General features: G+C 38.9%; 2 long non-coding RNA genes across 2 annotated transcripts in view; one reads left to right on the forward strand and one right to left on the reverse strand.

Annotated features, from left to right (window-relative positions):
• The window catches only part of LOC110272025, an 8,800-nt gene extending 6,079 nt beyond the window's left edge, over positions 1-2,721 (forward strand). The window contains exon 2 of the long non-coding RNA XR_002362947.1: positions 2,587-2,721. This is a non-coding gene — a long non-coding RNA (uncharacterized LOC110272025). The remainder of the gene's footprint in view (positions 1-2,586) is intronic.
• Positions 2,611-22,149, reverse strand: LOC110272026. The gene is made up of 4 exons (XR_002362948.1): positions 22,139-22,149; positions 18,391-18,394; positions 8,326-8,333; positions 2,611-2,686 (listed from the first exon to the last, which is right to left on the reverse strand). It is a non-coding gene; the product is annotated as an uncharacterized LOC110272026 (long non-coding RNA).

The raw sequence follows: 22,332 nt of genomic DNA on the forward strand, positions 1-22,332 counted from the left end.
CGCCGTTTCCTCGTTCTGTTATTATTGTCTAATTGAGGTAAGGCATTCTGGCTCTTGCTTCAATTTGAGTTAGCATGGAGTTTACAGAATTTTTACTATTATCCTATTTGAATTCACCGTTTCTGATTGCTGCCGTGACCACCTCACGATGCTGCTGGTTCTGTTTGAAAATGGCTGCTACTTCTGGAATCCCAGATCGGAGAGGAGAGGAGGCGTGTAACTTTGTCATTATTGCTGCCATGGAAATAGATGCTGGAAACTGCTAATGGAGCAGCTGCGTTTAGTGATTTTTGCGAGTTTCGACTTTGAGGTAGGGGATTTAACGTTTTTAATTTAGAATGCCCACCAAGTTATTTGAATACGTGCAAATGGTTAACAAATGGTTTAGAATTTTTTAATTGACATGAATGGCCTGAAATGCATTTGAAATTTGTTAGTTGTTGTGAATATTTTGAGCTGTGACTGGAATTAAATGTGGCTGCGAATGTCTTTGGGCTTTGTTGTGAGTGTTTGAAGTTGTAATTGATATTGTTTTCTCTGATATGGATGGAATTGAGTTGAATTATAACTGTAGTTGGTGATTGATTTGATGATTGTGCGTACTGAATGTGTAAGGGATAGAATAAATGGTGTTACTTTTGTTGCTGAGCTTGCTGGTGTGAGTTGATGAGTTATTGTGTGTTTGAATGATGATGAGTGTATATGGAAAATTATGCTTGGCATAGTGTAGAAAGAAAAGGTTTGATGATGCTTAAGTACTTGACATCGTGGGAATTATTGATTTTGGGTTCTTGGGCTGTGTTGGCAATGAAGATAATTTTGAATAACTGGAAAGAGGTTAAACGTGTGATTTTGGAAGGGTTATAAGTTCGAATGTGGTTTTTGATAAGTAAGGTTGTTGAAAATGTTTAAGGCAGAATTTTTGCATACATGACAGTAGAAAGAATAAATTTCTGGGAGCATCCCAGGTCATATACTTGAATGAAACTATTTTTGCATGAAACTTTACTGTGTTTTGAGCATCTCATAAAAAATTCAGAATTTATTGATGAGTATTTTGGGAGAAATGAATTTTTGAAGATTGATGGTTTCTGCAGAAAATTCTGTTTCTTTACTGCAGAAGCACCAACTTCCAACTCACTTAACTTTCAATTCAGGTAAGTATTTGAGCTGAAACCAACGGCATTTTCAGGTTTCCTGTGTCCGCAATCTTCATTTTAAATCTCATGTCAATATCCTGTTTAACCAAGTAGATATTTTGAAAAGAGTATGGATAACTCACTGGATTTTGGAAACCAAATTCTAAAAGGCCTGGCTGTGTTTCTCACTTCATAACTTTTTCATATGACTTGGTATTAATCTAGAATTTGATTCAATAAAAAGCTAAAAGAGTCTTGTTTGAGGTCGTGAATTTTGAAAGGCATTGGGGGAAAACTGGATTTTTAAGAAATTTATCAAACTTACTACTTGCTGCTGTTTTTTTGCATTTTCTTAGGAAACAATAACAGAATTTTAAGAGAGATGGTACACGTTTTATTGTGACCAAATTACCTCAACACCAAGTTTCTTAGAATACTAGTTTATTAAGTTTAATTTTGAAAGAATCCTATGATAAGTGAAAGTTAGTTACTAATTGATGAGGTGAAAGTTGAATTGATGGGTTATGTGGGAATTGTAGGTTATGACCGAACTGTTGGCTATTGTAAATTGTGAATTTTCTGATTGATTTGAGAACCTCTTATTTGGTAGTTGTTGAGGAAAGGGGGAGACTTGTTGAGAAAGAGGGAACCCGAAAGGGTGGCAAGGTCCAAGTTTTAGGGGAGATGCTGCCGAATTTTCATAAAAATCCAGATTCTGTTTTAAAATGTGATTTAGAAAAAGATTTGGACTTGAGAGGTTCTACGAATTGGTTCATGATTTATTAAGAAATTGGTGTTTTGAGTTAAATTGTTTAATAAAAGTTCATGTTACCTGATTGATTTAATTATGAAGTTAAACTGTTTAATAAAAGTTCATGTTACCTGATTGATTTAAATATGAAGGTGCCTATGTTTTGAAGTTTAGTTAAAGAAGTACCTTTGGGAGAGTTTCTGATTTAAGAATGAAAAGAAATTGGGTTTTTTTTTGGACTTAAATAATTTTGGTTTTGAAACTGGTTGAGAACTCTTGGCTTACATGCTTTGGTTTTGATTTTAAATCTTTACTTTAATTTATCTCAACTTAAGCAACTATGATTCTGAGAATTTCTAAAGAGTTTAAGAAATGAGGCAGGTTATTCTTCCCTAAAGTCTTGAGACCTTGCCAAGGTTGTTGATTAATAACTCTTGATTTCAAAGTGATGAAGCGAATGATTTGAAAATGAGTGATTATGAGTCTTTCAGAAGAAATTTTGAATCTGGCTTGATTAAGTTTGACCATTCATACTGTCTAGGAAAAACTTTTAAAAAGGCTTTTGGATTTAGGATGAAATATAGTTTTCTTGAGTATGTTAATTATTTACATTTTATTTCATTACTTTTACGGCATTCCCATTCCCTACTGAGAACGTGTGGTTTGTTCTCACCCCAAAATCTTCCACCCTTTCAGTGACACAGGTTTGAAGATTCAGTTTGAAGCTCCGGTCGATTCTAGAATTTACTTATGAGTTAAGTTTATAACTTGAGTTTTTTTCATAGAATTCCCTCGCCTTTGTAGTTTTAGTTTTTATTTTATGCAGAGGGATAGGAGTTGTACCTGAATTTTATTTAAATTCTTTTGTATAATATTACTATTATTAATAATTATGTCATTATTATTACTTGGTGATGTCTGCTATATGATTTTAATTAATAAAAACAAAATTTTCTGGTATTTTTTTACTAAAATTGAATCGCGATATCGAACTAAAGGCTTAATAGTAAATAGTTAATAAGCTAAACAGGTCAGTAACGCCTTACTTTTGGTACGATCATGACGTATTGGAAGTTGGGTCGTTACAATATGGTATCAGAGCAGTTCGTTCCTGTTAGAGCCTTGGGAATGGACTGACTTTGCTTCACTGCATACTCTGAGTGTCTGTCATGCTTTGTGACTTGTTCTGATAACAAGAGTTTGAGTTTTATATGCATGACTGTCTGATGATTAACACTGTTGGTTTACCATTGCATGCCTCATGGTATTAGGTCTGGCCAACTTAGTACTAATGATTTATGTATATGGGAACACTAATAGGTTATCATAGACGAAATAGAAGTTATAAGTGATGCGATTAACGGGGTTTGGGAGCGTTAGAGGTTATGAAGTTAGCTTCGATTCGACGTATAATCTTTACTCGTGCCACATGAACTCGTGCCATCCTTTTCTTCGTTGCTTTCATTGGAATTCATTTTATTTAAATTCTTTTGTATAATATTACTTAATTATGTAATTATGTGATTATTATTACTTGGTGATGTTTGCTATATGATTTTAATTAATAAAAACAAAAATTTTTGGTATTTTTTTACTAAAATTGAATCGCGATATCGAACTAAAGGCTTAATAGTAAATAGTTAATAAGGTAAACAGGTCAGTAATGCCTTACTTTTGGTACGATCATGACGTATTGGAAGTTGGGTCGTTACAGAAGCTCCAAGATGAGAATATAAGCACAAGCCTCCTTGGTTAGAGCTCTACATAATTCCAACTTGAGGACATTAAACCCAAAGTGTTAGGTGGGAGACACCCCACCATGGTAACATTGTTTCAACCCTTCTCTTTGTATATAATTTGCCTTAATTGCATTTTTTGTTTGATTGGTTAGCTTAGAATTAGTTTAATTTTGAGTTTAGATAGGTTAATTTTAGTTTGGATCATGAATTTATGGGTTCTTGCATGTTTTGATGTTGAGCTTTTGTTGAGTTAAGGCTTGGTGCCTTAGATTTTGAGAAAATTTTTTGGGAAAAACAGGGCATGTGCGCACGCACACAACTAAAAATCGCGACCTGTGCGTACGCACCCAGCTGTGCGTATGCACACTATCCTTTATGCCCTCTGCTAGGAGCGCTCACACAACTTGTGCGCATGCATTCCCCTGTTTCTAGCGCCTTGTGCGTGCACATGCCCCTTGTGCGCACGCACACCCCTTTTCACCCACTCTGGTGGGAGCGCTAGCACGGCCTGTGCGTGTGAACTCCTGCCTCTTTTCGCTCTTGTGCGTGCGCACGAACCTATGTGTGCACGCACACATGATCCTTTCCTAAAAAAAGAAACCTACCTGTGCGTGCGCATAGCTATGTGCGCACGCACAACCCTAAACAACCCCTCTGTTTGCAGCACACGGACCCCTTGTGCGTGGGAACACCCCTTCTTTTCCCTCTTGTGTGCCCGCACACACCTCTTGTGCACGCGCACAAACACCAAATTCCCTTCTGTTCGCAGTGCCCGCACCCTGCTATGCACGCGCATAACCCCTTTTCCGCCTAGTGTGTGTATGCACACGTACCTGTGCGTACGCATGCCCCTGTTTTCTCCCATTTTACTTCTTTTCTCCTCTTCTCTCTACTTCTTCTCTTCTTCTTCCTTCCATCCCTCCCTTCTCTTACTTTTTCTCTCTTTTCTAATTATTCTAGTTATTTTTCATTGCATTTCATTTCTCATTTTAGTAGTATATTAGTTTTAGTTTAATAGTTGTTAATTGAATAAGTTGCAAGTGTTTGATTGATGTTGATTGGGTTACTTCTTACTTAAGTCTTGGTTTAATTTTTAATGAATATGTGCACTGAGCATTAAGTCTTTGTTTAATTGCCTAGAAGAATTGTGAGTTTGATTCATATGTTGTAGCTACCATATACATTAAACTTTATCCTTGTTTGGCATTTTGAATTGTGCACTTTTACTTTAGTGAATTGAGTTAAAATTACTTGCTCATCATGATTTTCATATCAAATTAATCACACGTCCGGTACTTGTTTCTTTTTAATGCTTTGCATTTGTTTGAGTGACTTAACTTGATTCTTATCTAGCTTGTCACTTTTTGCAACAAGTACCTTTACCATGTGACTATTGCATCATGTGTCATGATGAATAAGGAGTTTTCTTTTCATCATGGAATGGGTTATTGTTGGTTGTGCCATTTTATATTCAATTTTGAGCTTTCACTTGCACGATTTCAATATCCAATATCTCTTATATTCAATTCACTTTAGTTGTGGCTATCTAGGTTTGTTTGTGCCTTAACTTTTGCTTATTCTTTACTTGCAACCTAGGCCACTTAATTGAAGAATACATGTTTTTTCTTTTGATTGTATGGTTTCTATTTTTATCCGGCTAATGTGTTGTGTTCTAAACCATTCGCATTTAGAATACACACATTGTCTTTTATCATACCACACTATTATGACCTTTTCCTCAATTCTCGTTCTCTACAGCAACCCGGAGCCCCAATACCCACCAGCTAAAGGTGGGGCTTCTTAGAGCATCTCTTCACCCCCGGATTGAGTGCATGCACGGAGGACTGTGCAACGTTTAAGTGTGGGGGAGGATCCGCAATTTTCGGGGCGTACATTTCTCTTTCTCAACACTTTGTACTATTTTCTAGTCTTTAGTAGTTATGTCTTTGTGAATATTTGTTTAGTGTTGCATGACGTTGCATTTTGTTTAGTTTGCTTGTATATATTTTAGTTTGCCTATAGTTTTATTTGCTTAATTGCATAGTATAGGAAATAAGTTTCGTTAAAACAACAAATAATTTTCAAGAAATCTCTTTTTGGGCATTCCATTGATTAGATTTGAAAACTTGTTTTTGAACTTGCATGAAATATTCTTTTTATGGAACATAGAAAAGAGCTTGAACAAAACACCAAGTGAGATTTGAGTTTTAATTGTGTGGTTGCACATCTTCACCACAAATTTTGTTCTTGTGTGATATACTCCTTTTATGATTGTGATTTTTGATTTGCTTGGATTCTTTATGTCCTATATTTGTTGTTTTGAATGCATTTAGTATGATTGAGGCCATTTTTGAATTGAACTCACTTAACCCATATGGCCAACCCTTACACCTACCTTTGTAACCACTTTTGAGCCTTTTAATTCCCCTTTGTTCTAATTTTAAGCACACCATTTTCCCTAAGTGAAAAACCATTGTGACCATGAATTATATCTTTGATTAGCTTAGGTTTGAGTGTGTGTGTGTGTTATTCAAGTATGGGGGATATTTGTGGGAAAACATTAGTAGTTAGTTAGTTTGGGTGTTCATTGAAAATATTTGGAAAAATGGGTAAACACTCATGCATTCATTACTTGAAACATATGCATCTCTCTTTTATGATAAAAAAAAAAGAAAAAAAGAAAATAATAAGAAAATAAAATAAGAATGTAAATAAAGGATGCATATGTGTGTGAATTGGAAAAAGGATGCATGAGTGAATGTGAGAAAGAGGATAAATGAGAAGTTAGATTGTTTTCTTATGTGTAAATAGGTTGATATAGGATTAGGTGGGATACTTGAGCTAATCAAAGATCCAATTTTCTAGTCCACTTAACCATATTAATCCTACCCTTACCCTAGCCCATTACAACCCTCCAAAGACCTCATGATATTTGCATTCATGCATCAAATATTAGTTGATTGTTAGATGACTTGCAAATCTTTGAGAAATATGATTAAATGAGTATTGAGTGATTAAGCCCTAAACACTGAGCGATTAGAGTGTATACATATCCAGTGAGGGGTTCGATCACTCAATTCTATGTTTCCATTTCTCATATTGTATCTTCTTGCAAGTTGCTTGTTAGTTTTTGAAAATTTCAAATCAAATCTTTGGACATTGATCATATTGATATATTTTCTTGTCTTGGCCCTAAGTCTTTGTTTTGGATTGATTGAGATTCTTTTGTTTGTTTTTGCCAAACTCAATAGGAATTATAGTATATATATAGATAGATAGCATTTAGCATAGTTGCATGCATGTAGTTAGTTGCATTTAATAAATTGCTTACCCTCCTTATTCTTCTCCTTTGATTGTGATTAGCATGAGGACATGCTATTGTTTAAGTGTGGGAGAATTGATGAATCCATATTTGACAACATATTTAGGTTTAATTTGAATGAATTTCATCATATAAACCCACATTTATTCACCCAAATAGCATGCTTTTGTGTTCTCTCCTTTAATTGAGCCTAATTGTGAAAACATGCTATTTTGTGCTTAATTTAATAACTTTTATACCACTTTTATCCCATTCAATTCCTTGATGGTTTTGATGAGTGATTTCAGGAATAATAGGTTGGAATGCCTTGATAAGAGTGGAAGGAAGCATGTACAAAGGGAGAAAACATGAAGAAAACAAAAGAGAAGCACACATTGGAATGTGCGTGCGCACAACCCCTGTGCATACACACAAGAACCACATAGCCATGTGTGCGTGCGCACAACATCTTGTACGTGGGCACAAGAAGAAAATTAGCATGTGTGCGTACGCACACACCTGTGTGTACGCACACGTCCCAGCACGTGACTCACTTAATGGAAATCGCTGGGGGTGATTTCTAGGCCTCCAGAGCTCAATTTTGGGACTTTCTGAAGCTGATTGAGTGCTATATCAAGCAAAGCCTCACTCCATATGAAGGGGAGAGAAATTAGGGTTAGTTTAGCATTATGTAGGTTGTATTCTAGAGAGAGAAGTTCCCCCTTCTCTCTAGAATTAGGGTTTCTTAGATTAATTTTCTTGTAATTTCTACTTTTAATTTTTGTTTTAATGTAGTTTCATTTATGTTTCTATGCTTTTTTGTCTTTATCTTCTTCATCTCTTTTGTTAATTTCTCTTTTATGTCACTTTTCATGTTATGAACACTCTTTGTTATTTTAATTTATATTTAATGCTATTTATGTTTTATGCTCATTTATTGCTTTCCTTAGTTGTTGTTATCATTTCCTTTCTTTTGGTAGTTAGCTTTTATTTTTAATGCAATTTAATGTTATTTTATTTTCATGCTCACCAAGTATTTGATAAAATGCTTGGCTTGGTTTTTACATAGTGTTCCTCCACTCTTGGTTTGAAATTGATGACTTTGGTGACCCTTGAGTCATTGATGTCTATTCTTGTTGATACATTAGAGTAGTTAGTTGATTTGGTTTTCATTGACTCTAAGTGACCCTTAGTGTTGACTTAGGACTTATGGATTGAAATCAACTATGCCTATTTGACTTATCTTCGATGTAAGGTTGACTAAGTAGGATTAACTCTTCATAATCATCATATGTTTGTGGTCAATGGCTAGGATAGGTAACCTTAGCTCTCAATTACTTGCCAAGAGGTTTCTTGAATTTTAAGTTTCCTTTCCTTGCATTTAATTGCTTTGACTTTTATTGCTTTGATGTTTAATTTCTTGCATGTTTAGTTTTCACACTCTTGGTTGAGAAATTGGGTGTTTAGGTGAAATTGAATTGTCGATGTCCATTCCACATTGTGTGAGGATTGTTAATTGGTTTGGTTTCCCTTGACTCTAAGTGATCTACTAGTGTTGACTAGGACTTAGGGATTGGAATCAATTATGCCATTTTGACTTATCCTCGATGTAGGGTGATAAAGCACTATTTTATGGTTTATCTTATGCTCAATTGAGTGGTTTTTATCAAACCTATGAACATTTATTCATACATTTTGCATGAGTTTACAATTTCTTCCCAATTTTACTCTATGGTTGAAAACTTGCTTCCTAGCCTTTAAATTGTATATTTTTTTATCCTCCTTTATACCATTCGATGCCGTTATCTGTGCGTTAAGTGTTTTCAGGCTTTATAGGGTAGAAATGGCTTAAAGGATGAAGAGGAAGCTTGCACAAACGGAAGGAGCATAAGAAATAAAGGAGACAACCAGCGAGAAGTGACACGCACGCATGGCTCACGCGTGCGCGTGAATTGGAGTTCGCACGGCGACGCGTGCGCATGACTAACGCGTACGCGTGACACGTGAAGTTGACCAGCAACTCGTACGCGTGACCGACGCGTACGCATGACATGCGCTACCTGCAGAAATAACAGAAAACGCTGGGGGCAATTTTGGGCCGAGTTTGGACCCAGTTTTGGCCCAGAAACACAGACTAGAGCCAGGGGACGAGCAGAGACTCAAGACACATTCTCATTCGGATAGTTTTTAGTTTTAGATTGAAATCTTAGAGAGAAATCACTCTCCTCTAGGTTTTCTTCATATTCATAGTTTTTATGCTTTTTATGCTTTTGATTTGGATATTGAGAAGAGTCACTACCTCCATTGAAGTTTCATTATTCTAGTTTGTTTTCTTATTCCTTTACTCTTTTGATTACCTCTTAACCCTATTCAGATACGTATGTTTATGATTTTGGGATTTATTAATGCAACGAACTATTTTTACCTTTAATTGATTTTTAGTTATTGATTTATTTAATTTATCATGTCTTCTTCTTATTCTCTTTACATGCCTGTGAACGTTATATTCATGTCAATGGAGTAGACTCCCAACTTGACTTGGGGGTTGATGAGCGGATAATTTATATGCTTTTTGGCATTGTTTTTACATAGTTTTTAGTATGATTTAGTTAGTTTTTAGTATATTTTTATTATTTTTTAAATAAAAATCACATTTCTGGACTTTACTATGAGTTTGTGTATTTTTCTGTGATTTTAGGTAATTTCTGGCTGAAATTGAGGAACTTGAGCAAAAATCATATTTAGAGGCTGAAAAAGGACTGCAGATGCTGTTGGATTCTGACCTCCCTGCACTCAAAGTGGATTTTCTGGAGTTACAGAAGTCCAAATGACACGCTCTCAATTGGTTTGGAAAGTAGACATCCAGGACTTTCCAGCAATATATAATAGTCCATACTTTGCCCAAGTTTAGACAACGCAAACTGGCGTTCAACGCCAGCTCTCTACCCTATTATGGAGTTAAACGCCAGAAACAGGTTGCAAAGCAGAGTTAAACGCCAGAAATAGGTTACAAACTGGCGTTCAACTCCAAGGAAGACCTCTACACATTAAAGCTTCAATGCTCAGCCCATGCAAACACCAAGTGGGTCCGGAAGTGAATTTCTGCATCATTTACTCATTTCTGTAACCCTAGTAACTAGTTTAGTATAAATAGAACTTTTTACTATTGTATTAAGAGTCTTTGGATCTGATCTTTGATCAGTTTTATGCTATTCTAGACCTTTATGGGGGTTGGCCATTCGGCCATGCCTGGACCATTATCACTTATGTATTTTCAACAGTAGAGTTTCTACACACCATAGATTAAGGTGTGGAGCTCTGCTGTTCCTTATGAATTAATGCAAAGTACTATTGTTTTTCTATTCAATTCAAGCTTATTCCTATTCTAAGATATTCATTCGCACCCAAGAACATGTTGAATGTGATGATTATGTGACGCTCATCACCATTCTCACCTATGAACGCATGCCTGACAACCCCTTTCATTCTACATGAAGATGAGATAGAATGAGTATCTCTTAGGTATCTAATACAGGGGACCGAGTCCGAGATATTAGAATCTTCGTGGTATAAGTTAGAATCCATGGACGGCCATTCCTGAGATCCGAAAAGTCTAAACCTTGTCTGTGGTATTCTGAGTAGGATCTGGGAAGGGATGGCTGTGACGAGCTTCAAACTCGCGAGTGCTGGGCGTAGTGACAGACGCAAAAGGATCACTGAATCCTATTCCAGTATGATCGAGAACCGACAGATGATTAGCCATGCAGTGACAGCGCATTGGACCATTTTCACTAAGAGGACGGGATGTAGCCATTGACAACGGTGATGCCCAACATACAGCTTGCCATGGAAAGGAGTATGAAGGATTGGATGAAGACAGCAGGAAAGCAGAGGTTCAGGAGGAACAAAAGCATCTCTGTACGCTTATCTGAAATTCTCACCAATGAATTACATAAGTATCTCTATCTTTATTTTACGTTTTATTTATCTTTTAATTATCAAATATCTAAAACCATTTGAATCCGCCTGACTGAGATTTACAAGGTGACCATAGCTTGCTTCAGGCCGACAATCTCCGTGGGATCGACCCTTACTCACGTAAGGTTTATTACTTGGACGACCCATTGTACTTGCTGGTTAGTTGTGCGAAGTTGTGACAAAGTGTGATTCACGTTTGAGAGCACCAAGACTTTGGCGCCATTGTTGATGATCACAATTTCGTGCACCAGGGGTTGATTAAAAGGAGACCCTTGAGTTAGAATACTCAAGTGATTAGTTCAATTGGAAGTTGTTGGCTAACTCTCTATTTACTAATGCTAATCCTTCCATAAGGAGAGGATTAGGACTTGCGAATAAGAGTTAGCTCAATCACTTGACTTTCCTTTATTTAGTAAGGGTGAACTAAGTGAAAACAACAACCTCTTGCTATTCCACTTGGGAAAATCCAACAAGGATAGAACTTCCAATCAATCTTCCCCCGGTCAAGGCTTTTTATTTAATTATATAAATTCTCTTGTTAATTTTCATTGCTTTAATTTACAATCATTTATTTTTCTATTCTCCAACTCTTAAAATTTCTTGGAAAACTCCTGACTAATAAAATAGCACTCTTTTGTCAACTCCTAGTATTTTTATTCTAATTTTGTGACAACCCTTCTAAATTGATAAGCGGATTTTTCGTCGATTAAGAACTGTACTTGTAACGCTGTTCTTATTATAATTTCTTAATTGGCTAATTTCTGCTCGCATCAATTTTTGGCGCCGTTGCTGGGGAGTTGCAATAGTATGCTACCTTATTAGTTAGTGTAAATATTTTTAATTTTACATATTTGCATACTTTATTTTATTACCATGAGCTATATATTTCTTTAATTGAATGACGCGTTCACTTCCTGATCCGAGCTTAGCCGCGTTTGATCCTGAAATTGAAAGAACTATTTCACGTATTAGGCGAGCTCGGCATCGGTTCACCTCTGAGGGTGGTGAAGTGGTTACTACCAATTCACCAGTCTCTTCTGAAGGCAAATCTGAAGCGCCATCTGAGGAAAAAACAAGCTCCTTTTCTACTGATTCAGTTGATTCATGTGTAGGTAATATGGCAGAGCCCAGAAGGATTACTCTCCAGGAAGAAGGAGCTCCGGACTTTACACTGCAACCGTATCAAGCGCGTCACCCAAATCTGGCTACAGATTTTGAACTGAAGTCTACGCTAATCAACTTACTGCCCAAGTTTCATGGCTTACCTGCTCAGGAGTCCATAAATCACCTCAGAAATTTTCAGACAGCCTGCTCAACTACTAGGCGTCATGGTGCAGATGAAACAACTATTTGGCTATATGCCTTCCCGTTTTCTCTTGAGGGAAAGGCAAGGGGGTGGTTCTACACTCAACCTGAAGCAGTCATTACCAATTGGGATCTGCTCAGAAGAGAATTCCTGGAAAAATACTTTCCAGCTGAAGTTACAGATAGACTGAGGAAGGAGATCTCCTGCATCATCCAAGGTGAGTCAGAGACCCTTTATGAATATTGGGAACGCTTTAGGAACCTCCTAGATTCATGCCCCCACCACAAGATTGACCAGTTGGTGTTGATCAGCTACTTCACACAAGGCATGAAGCCTCAGGATAAGACTACATTAGATGCTACAAGTAATGGTTCTCTGAAGAAGTATAAGTCGGCAACAGAACCTTGGCAACTGATCTCCGATCTAGCTGAGTCTACCTAGAATGTCAGGCACAGGAACAACCACCCTAAGGCAATTACGGAGGTTTCCTCTAGTAGTGAGACTGCTGCTCTCACACAGACTCTGGGAGAGATGACCAACATATTGAAGCAGCTACAGCTGAATCAATAACAATCTCAGCCTTCCCCACAACAACAGAGTCAACAGTTGTTTCCTCAGAGAGTGTGCGAAATATGTGCCTGTTATACTCATTACACTGATGAGACCCCGCAGCTCCAACAAGAAGACAACACCTTGTCAGCTACTCATAATTTCTATGACCGCCCAAATCAAGGATACTATCAACAAGGCAGAAATTATAACCAAGGTGGAAGCTATAATCAAGGTTGGCAAGATAACTCTAACCAAGGCTGGAGAGATATATCCAACCAAGGATGGAGGGACAACTACAACCAAGGAGGCAGAGACAACAGTGAAAATCAGAGGTGGAACAATAACAACAACAGACAGCAGAACCCTCCTTACCAACAGCAAAACCAAAACCAGCCTTATAGAGCACCTCACCAGAGGCAATCCCAAGCACCTCAAAACAGCCAACAGCAGGCCCTTCAGATTACTTACCCCCCCTTCTTCTACCAATGATGAGATGCTTCACTCCATTGCATAAGAACAGAAAGACCTTCAGAATACACTTACTTCTAGCATCAATGGTCTTACATCCACTTTACAAGCTCTCATCTCCCGACTGGAACCACCTTCTACCCCCAACAATCAATCCTCAAGCTCCAGTGCACTACCTTCTCAACCTTTGCCCAACCCCAAAGGTGAAATTAATGTCATCACTTTGAGGTCTGGTACCACACTGCCAGAGAGGAGTCATAAGGAGCCAAGCTCAAAGGACAACACTCCAGTTGAAGATATTGTTGAGATCGAGGATGTTGAAGAAGAGGATGAAGTACAAGACATGGTTGAAGAAGAAGCAGCTCAACCAGAGAATAGCACACCAATAGAGGTTGAAGCTACAAGGGACGCCATCCCTATCCCCTTTCCACACCTTGCTAGGAAATCCAGAAAGCAGATGGAGCTAGACCCCAAGATGGTGGAGATCTTCAAAAAGGTTGAGGTAACAATTTCCCTTTTTGATGCCATTCGCCAGGTACCTAAATATACAAAGTTTCTAAAAGATTTATGCATGAATAAATATAAATTATAGGATTTAAAAACTATTCCTCTAGGTAGCTCTATATCTGCTTTAATGGGTGATATACCAGAAAAATGTAGTGATCTAGGTCCATGCATGGTTACCATTACTATAGAAGGTGTAAAATTTTCTGACTGCATGTGTGATTTAGGCGCGTGTGTTAGTATAATGCCATTGTCTGTATATGATGCTTTGAGGCTCCCTCCCTTAAAAAGGTCGGCAGCACGTTTTGTTTTGGCAGATAAAAGCATTATCTCTGTGGTTGGAATTGCTGAGGACGTGCTTGTGAGAATTAAGGGGCTCACATTTCCTATTGACTTCTATATTTTGGAGATGCCCTCTAATGACTCAGAAAGACCATCATCCATCCTGTTTGGAAGACCATTTCTGAAAACTTTAAAGTTCAAGTTGGATGCATTCTCAGGAACTTATTCCTTTGAGATAGATGGCAGAGCAGTGAGCTTCAACTTGGATGAAGCTATGAAGCATCCTCTGGAAGATCATTCCATCTTCTAAAGCGACATCATTGATGAAACTGTAGCTGCAGTTCACCAGGAGAAAGTAGAAGAGAGGCACATGGAGCAATGTGCAAGTGTGGGGAAGCCCCCTGAGCAAGATGAAGACACATTGCCACCATCACTAGCTCCAGAAGATCAAGTGCCTAGCCATGAGCAGAAAATGGAGTTAAAGCCCCTTTTACCCCACCTCAAGTATGCTTACCTTGAGGATCATCAGAAGCTCCCAGTTATCATTGCAAGGGAACTCACTTCCCAATAGGAGGAGCAGCTGCAGAGTGTGCTGAGAAGACACAAGAAAGTAATTGGGTGGAGTTTGGTGGATATAGTAAGCATCAGCCCTCAAGTTTGTGAGCACAGGATATTCTTAGAAGAGGGAGCAAGGCCTGTCCATCAGCCTCAGAGGCGGCTGAACCCCACCATCTTAGAAGTTATCAAGAAGGAAGTAACCGGACTGCTTGAAGCTGATATCATCTACCCCATCTCGGATAGTGAGTGGGTCAGCCCAGTACAAGTGGTGCCCAAGAAGTCTGGAGTCACAACAGTGAAGAATGAGCATGGAAAGCTCCTAACAACTAGAGTGCAGAATTCCTGGAGGGTGTGCATTGATTACAGGCGCCTCAACCAGGCTACTCGCAAGGATCACTACCCCCTGCCATTTATCGATCAGATGCTTGATCGTTTGTCAGGTAAATCACACCACTGCTTTTTAGATGGTTACACAGGATATTTTCAAATCCATATAGCTCCTAAGGATCAGGAGAAGACTACTTTTACATGTCCTTTTGGAACGTATGCATACAAAAGGATCCCTTTTGGCTTGTGTAATGCACCGGCTACTTTCCAAAGTTGCATGATGAGTGTTTTCTCAGATCTTATTGAGAATTGTATGGAAGTTTTAATGGATGACTTTAGTGTGTATGGTGATTCATTTAGCCTTTGCTTGGATAGTTTAGCTAGAGTATTAGACAAGTGTGTTAGTTCAAACCATGTGTTAAATTTTGAAAAATGTCATTTTATGGTCAAACAAGGCATTGTTCTAGGACACGTTGTTTCTAATACTGGTATTTCTATAGATCCAGCAAAGGTAGATGTGATTTCTAGTTTACCTTACCCCTCCTCCGTGAGGGAAGTCCGTTCGTTCCTTGGTCATGCAGGTTTCTACCGGAGATTTATCAAGGACTTCAGTAAGGTAGCATTGCCTTTATCCAGACTGCTGCAGAAGGATGTTGAGTTTGAGCTGAGTGAGGACTGCATGAATACGTTTGATAAGCTGAAGATCGCCTTAACTCAAGCTCCGATTGTGAGAGGACCAGACTGGAGCCAGCCATTTGAGATTATGTGTGATGCCTCCAACCATGCAGTAGGAGCGGTGCTGGCTCAGCGCGAAGGTAAGGATCCTTTTATAATTGCTTATGCTTCTAAGACCTTAGACGCTGCTCAGTCTAATTATACTACCAGTGAGAAAGAGCTTCAGGCTATTTTTTTGCTCTGGATAAATTTCGAGCCTATTTACTTGGTACTAAGGTGGTAATGTACTCAGACCATGCAGCTCTAAAATATTTATTAGCTAAAAAAGAGTCCAAACCAAGGTTAATACGTTGGATATTGTTGCTGCAAGAATTTGATTTAGAAATTAACGATATGAGTGGTTCCCAAAATTTAGTGGCGGACCACTTGAGTCGCCTTGAGCACATCAAGAATGACTCCACTCCTATCAATGATGCTTTTCCATTTGATAGCTTGCACGCAATATCTGAAGTAGTTCCTTGGTATGCACCTGTAGCTAATTATCTAGTTAGTCATACCTTCCCTCCTAATTTTACTAAGCATCAAAGGGACAAGCTGAAAAGCGAGTCCAAATATTATATATGGGATGACCCATATTTATGGAGGTGTGGTGCTGACCGGATAATTAGAAGGTGTGTGTCTCAATCAGAATTCCAGTCAATTTTAGAAGCCTGCCACTCCTCTGAGAGTGGTGGACACTTTGGCCCTCAAAGAACAGCTAGAAAAATTTTAGACTGTGGATTCTGGTGGCCCACTCTTTTTAAAGATGATACTGCCTTCTGTAAATCTTGTTCCCCATGCCAAAGGTTTAGTAATATATCCAAGAGGGATGAGATGCCCTAACAGCTTATGCTATTTTGTGAAATTTTTTATGTTTGGGGCATTGACTTTATGGGTCCATTCCCAAACTCTAGTGGTTTCCTATATATATTGTTAGCTGTAGATTATGTTTTTAAATAGGTGGAAGCAATTCCTACCCGCACTGATGATGCTAACATTGTTGTCTCCTTTGTTAGAAACCATATTATCTGTCGCTTTGGATCACCACGAGCAATCGTGAGTGATCAAGGCACTCACTTTTGTAACAGGAGACTAGCAGGTCTACTGAAGAAGCATGGGATTATTCACAAAGTAGCAACAGCCTACCATCCTCAGACCAATGGGCAAGCCGAGGTGTCTAACAGAGAGATAAAGCACATACTAGAGAAGATAGTCAAGCCTCATAGGAAGGACTGGAGCACCAAGCTTGTGGATGCGCTCTGGGCTTATCAGACAGCATACAAGACACCCATCGGGATGAGTCCCTTCCGCCTGGTCTATGGCAAAGTTTGCCACCTCCCAGTGGAGGTGGAACACAAAGCTTTCTGCGCTGTGAGGGAATGCAACATGGGATTTGAGAAAGCTGGTGCTGAAAGGAAGCTGCAACTAGCAGAACTAGAGACCCTTCGACTCGAAGCATATGACAACTCCAGATTATACAAAGAGAAAGTGAAGGCTGTACATAACAAGAATATCAAGAGAAGAGAGTTTAAACCTGGGGAGCTAGTTCTCCTTTACAACTCAGGGTTAAAACTCATGCCAGGAAAGCTGAGATCCAGATGGGAAGTCCCCTACAGAGTAGAGAAGGTAGAGCCATATGGAGTCTTTCACCTGAGTCATCCTTCAAGTTCCAAATTCATCAAGGTCAATGGACATCGCTTAAAGCTGTATCATGGTGAGAAGATGAAGGACAATAAAGAGCTAGAGGTCTTCTTCTTGGAAGATCCACCAACAGAAGCAGACTGAGCTTGTGGACAGTCCAACTTAAGGACGTAAAAGCAAAGTGCTAGGTGGGAGACAACCCACAATGGTATAATCGTTCCTTTTCATTCCTAGTTTTATTCTATTTTATTTTTATTTTTATTTTTTATTAGTGTTCATTCATCATTCCTGCATATTCATCTGCGTGCTGCATTTTGCATTCTGCATAAAAAAAGGGGGGGAATTGAACAGCAAGTTGGGCAGGAGTGGTGCTGGACACGTGCCTTGCGAACAAGCAAGTCCACGTGTACGCGTCCCTCATGCGTATGCGTCACTTGCAATTTCAGCCCATCACGCGTACGTGTCCCTGACGCGCACGCATGACCATGAAAAATCGGCGTCAATGGGTGTATGGCTAGAGAGTTATGATGGTGTGGGGCTGGAACTGTGCTAGCAGCACAAGCCCCATCACGCGTACGCGTCCCTGACATGTGCGTGTCATTTTCCCAAAAGGCCATCCATGCGTGTGTGTGCCTGACGTGCACGCATCGTATGCCATTTTTGCCCCACGCCCAGAGCGAACAGAGAGTTGTGCGTACGCGTCGATGCCTTCGGGCGATTCGCACAATCAAAGGCACACGTACGTGTGCCCGACGCTTACGCATCACTATTCAATCTGCGCGACCCACGCATATGCGTGAGGCACGCGTACGCGTCGCATGCGACGCACAATTAAACCACCTCAGCGCCTGATCTCAAATTATCCCTCCCCCAATCCTAATTCTTTTCTAATCCTAACTCTTTCTTCTTCTTTTTTCCTCCTTTCTTCCTTATTCTTTCTTCATAACTATTACTTTTTTTTCTTTCCTTCTTCATCTTCTTCATCAGGTTTCTTTTACTCTTTCATTATTACATTAATTTATGTTTCTTTCTTCTTTATTTTTCTTTTAGTTTCATTATCCATGGTTTCTTTTTCTTTTCTTATTTTCTTGCATTCTTATATTGGTATTGGAATTTTATTTGGGTATTACCTTACTATACTTAAGCTTGTGGACATTACAAGAAGTGAATTGACAATTGATATTCTAATTTGGCTCTCATATACATTTAGATTATATTATTTTCATTCCTACTTTAACTTACTTACCAAGTGTTTGTGAAAAAGCACCTATGGCATATTGAACTCTATTTTGTTTTCTTCTTTTACTTGAATACCTCTTTTTCACAACACTTGTACTCTACATGTATTTGGGATTTTCATTCACAATTGTCATCATCCATATACTCTTTAATTTGGCATATTTACTTATTGATGCTTGAGTTATGCCTCTCATGCCCCTTTTTGCATGCTTTTAACCTCTTGCATCTAATTATTATGAATTGCCTTTTTGCTCTTCATTGTTGTCTTACCTACATATTGTATCTACCATGTATTTAAGCTATTATATTTTCTTTGGCATTCATTATCACTTGGATTTTCTTCCCTCCGATTTTAGTTATCTCTGTTTCACATTTTTCCTCTTTCTTTTTTCCTTAGGCATGGGTACCAAGAAGGGAAAGGAGAAGGCCGCTGACAAGACACCGGCAAGGAGAGGAACCAAGAGAACACTGGCAAAGGCACTACCATCTACCAGTGTAAAGCCGCCAGCAAAGCGGGTAAAGAGGATCATCAAGGTTGATGAAGCAGAAAAAGCCTTTCCCGCACGAGACTCCACACGGTTTGCTAACCGTTATTGCGAACAGATATTTCCCATCTTAGCTGAGAGGAACTACAAAAATGAGCATCTACACATTGTCCCAACACACTTTGTTGATTTTGTGGAGCCCCGTATAGAGAGGAGACAGTGGGGATTTTTGAGGAGATAGCCACGAGAGGCCAACTTATCATGGGTAGTTGAATTCTACTCAAACTTCTACTCGCCTACTCTGCAGACTATCTTTGTTCATCAGCAGCAGGTCCCTGTCTCCGAAAGTGCCATACAGAGAGCACTGGACCTTCCACCTAGTCCAGAGGGATGGGATGCATTTCAAGAAGCATCTCGTAAGCACCAGATGTATCAGTTCGACTGGGATAGCGTACTTGGAGTTATAGCCCAGCCTAGCAGCACATGGATCTACGGGCAGCATTGTTCAAAACCCAAGAGCATCTCAGCCTAGTCACTCACCTTGGAGGCTCGCGTGTGAGTACAGATTATGTCCCACTATGTCTTTCTGAGCACTTACGAGTCGACCTTCACAGCAGACATGGCTGTCCTCATCTGGTGCATCTTGACAGAGCAACCCCTCAACCTTCCAAGACACATCTGGCAAGCAATGGGACATGTACAGATCGCAGGTAACCTGCCTTTTCCTGCCTTGGTTTCAGATTTAGTCTCTGCAGCAGGTGTGTCCTCTCGGGCAGGCGACACGAAGGTCATGATCCCTAGGGCCAACCAGTATGTCCCGAACAGGAAGTACATCAGGCCGCCAGTTCCCTATGCGATCCAGCCTGCAGGTCTATCTTTGGATACTCCTCCCTCTTCCACTCCACCATCATCCACACCACAAGCACCATCCATCCATCAGACGTTCCTACTAATCCTTGAGAGGCTCGACCGGCAAGACCGGCGAATGGAGCAAATGGAGCACCATAACAAGCACAGATACAACTATCTGAAAGAACTCATAGTGGGTACACACCCACCTCCAGAACCAAAGGACACCCCAAACTCCCCTTCATCCAGTAGTACAGAGAGCAACAGCAAACCAGACAGCGGAGGCTATGCTTCCAGCCCTACCTTGCTCCTTACTGATGGCACGGAGGACCGTGCCAAGCCTTAAGTGTGAGGAGGTCAGTCCTTGACTTCCGGAGGTAACTTCTCTCTCTTAACACTAACATTTGACTTTTTCTTTTGTTAAATAGGATAGATTGCATGATAATAATTGTTTTCATGTATGTTTTGCTTGGTTAAAGTAATGAGTTTCTTTTCAAGACCCTTTTTATAGTATTTCACTAATTTAAATTGAAAATTTTTTTGTTAAACTTGTTTGAGGATTGTAATTTGGAACATAGGTTATAGCTAAGAACACACAACCTGTGAGATTTGGGCTTAATTACATGGTTACATTATTTAACCATAATATTTTATTCTTATGTGTTTACATGTATACATATGATTGAGGCCATCATTTGTTATTAGCTCACTGATCCCAAAAAGCCAAACCTTTCAAATCACCTTTGTTAGCCACCTTGAGCTTTTTAATCCCCATTTGTTCTATATTTTACCACATCACTAGGCTTAAGCGGAAAAATAATTAATTACCTGATTTAAATATTTGGTTAGCTTAAGATAGAGATTGTGTATCAATTAAGTATGGGGAACCGTGGAAACTTGGATTGATAAGAAAGTGTTGAATTTTATTGACAAGATATTGGGAATTCGGGTACCTACTCATGTAAGACCAGAAAAATTAAAAAATCCATGTGCATTGATAAAGTTATGTTTATTTTTACCTTTGAAAAAAAAGAAAAAAAAACAAACAAAAAATATTCAAATAAATAAGTAATTAAATAAGGGAACAAAATTACCCCAATGCTAAGTTAAATAAAAGATCAATGCATAGGTGATGTAATTAAAGAAAGATTTAGTACATGAGTATGTGATGCTAAAGTGGGAATTTTGGGGTAGCTAGGCGTGAATTTAGAGTTATATAGAGTGTGTGTGTGTGTGTGTTAGGTGAGAACTTAGGTTAGTTAAAGATTCATATTATAGCTCACTTGGCCATACATATATCCTCACCCCTACCTTAGCCCCATTACAACCTTGAAAAGACCTCATGATGTTTGCATTGGTATACTAAATTTTTGTTGATTGGTTAGATGAAGAACAAAGTCTAGAAAGCATGACTAGAGAAGAGTAGAGCAAATTAACCCTAGACACTTGAGCGATTAGAGTGCATATACACTACCAGTGAGGGTTCAACACTTGATTCTATGTTTCCTGCTTTCATGAGCTATCTTATTACAAGTTTACTTGTCTTTTATTATGTGATTTGAATTAGTGGAATCTGACTTAAGTTTGTCTTGGAGAACTTATTTACTTTTTAACCAAGTAGACAGAATCATCTTAGCATATAGTTGCATTCATAGGCTGCATCTCATGAGTCTTACTTTCCCCCAGTCATTCTTTTATCTCCTTGAGCTTAGCATGAGGACATGCTAATGTTTAAGTGTGGGGAGATTGATAAACCAGTATTTTATGGTTTATCTTATGCTCAATTGAGTGGTTTTTATCAAGCCTATGCACACTTATTCATACACTTTGCATGATTTTACAATTCCTTCCCAATTTTACTCTATGGTTGAAAACTTGCTTCCTAAGTCTTTAAATTGTATATTTTTTTATCCCCTTTTATACCATTCGATGCTGTGATCTGTGCGTTAAGTGTTTTCAGGCTTTATAGGGTAGGAATGGCTTAAAGGATGAAGAAGAAGCTTGCACAAATGGAAGGAGCACAAGAAATAAAGGAGACAACCAGCGAGAAGCGACGCGCACGCATGGCTCATGCGTGCGCGTGAATTTGAGTTTGCACGGTGACGCGTGCGCGTGACTGACGCGTACGCGTGACACGCGGAGTTGACCAGCGACGCGTACGCGTGACCGACGCGTACGCATGACCGACGCGTACGCGTGACATGCGCTACCTGCAGAAATTGCAGAAAATGCTGGGGGTGATTTTGGACCCAGTTTTGGCCCAGAAACACAGACTAGAGCCAGGGGACGAGCAGAGACTCAAGACACATTTTCATTCGGATAGTTTTTAGTTTTAGATTGAAATCTTAGAGAGAAATCACTCTCCTCTAGGTTTTCTTCACATTCATAGTTTTTATGCTTCTTATGCTTTTGATTTGGATATTGAGAAGAGTCACTACCTCCGTTGAAGTTTCATTATTCTAGTTTATTTTCTTATTCCTATACTCTTTTGATTACCTC

The sequence above is a fragment of the Arachis ipaensis genome, chromosome B05 (assembly GCF_000816755.2).
Source record: "Arachis ipaensis cultivar K30076 chromosome B05, Araip1.1, whole genome shotgun sequence".
Lineage (NCBI taxonomy): Eukaryota > Viridiplantae > Streptophyta > Magnoliopsida > Fabales > Fabaceae > Arachis > Arachis ipaensis.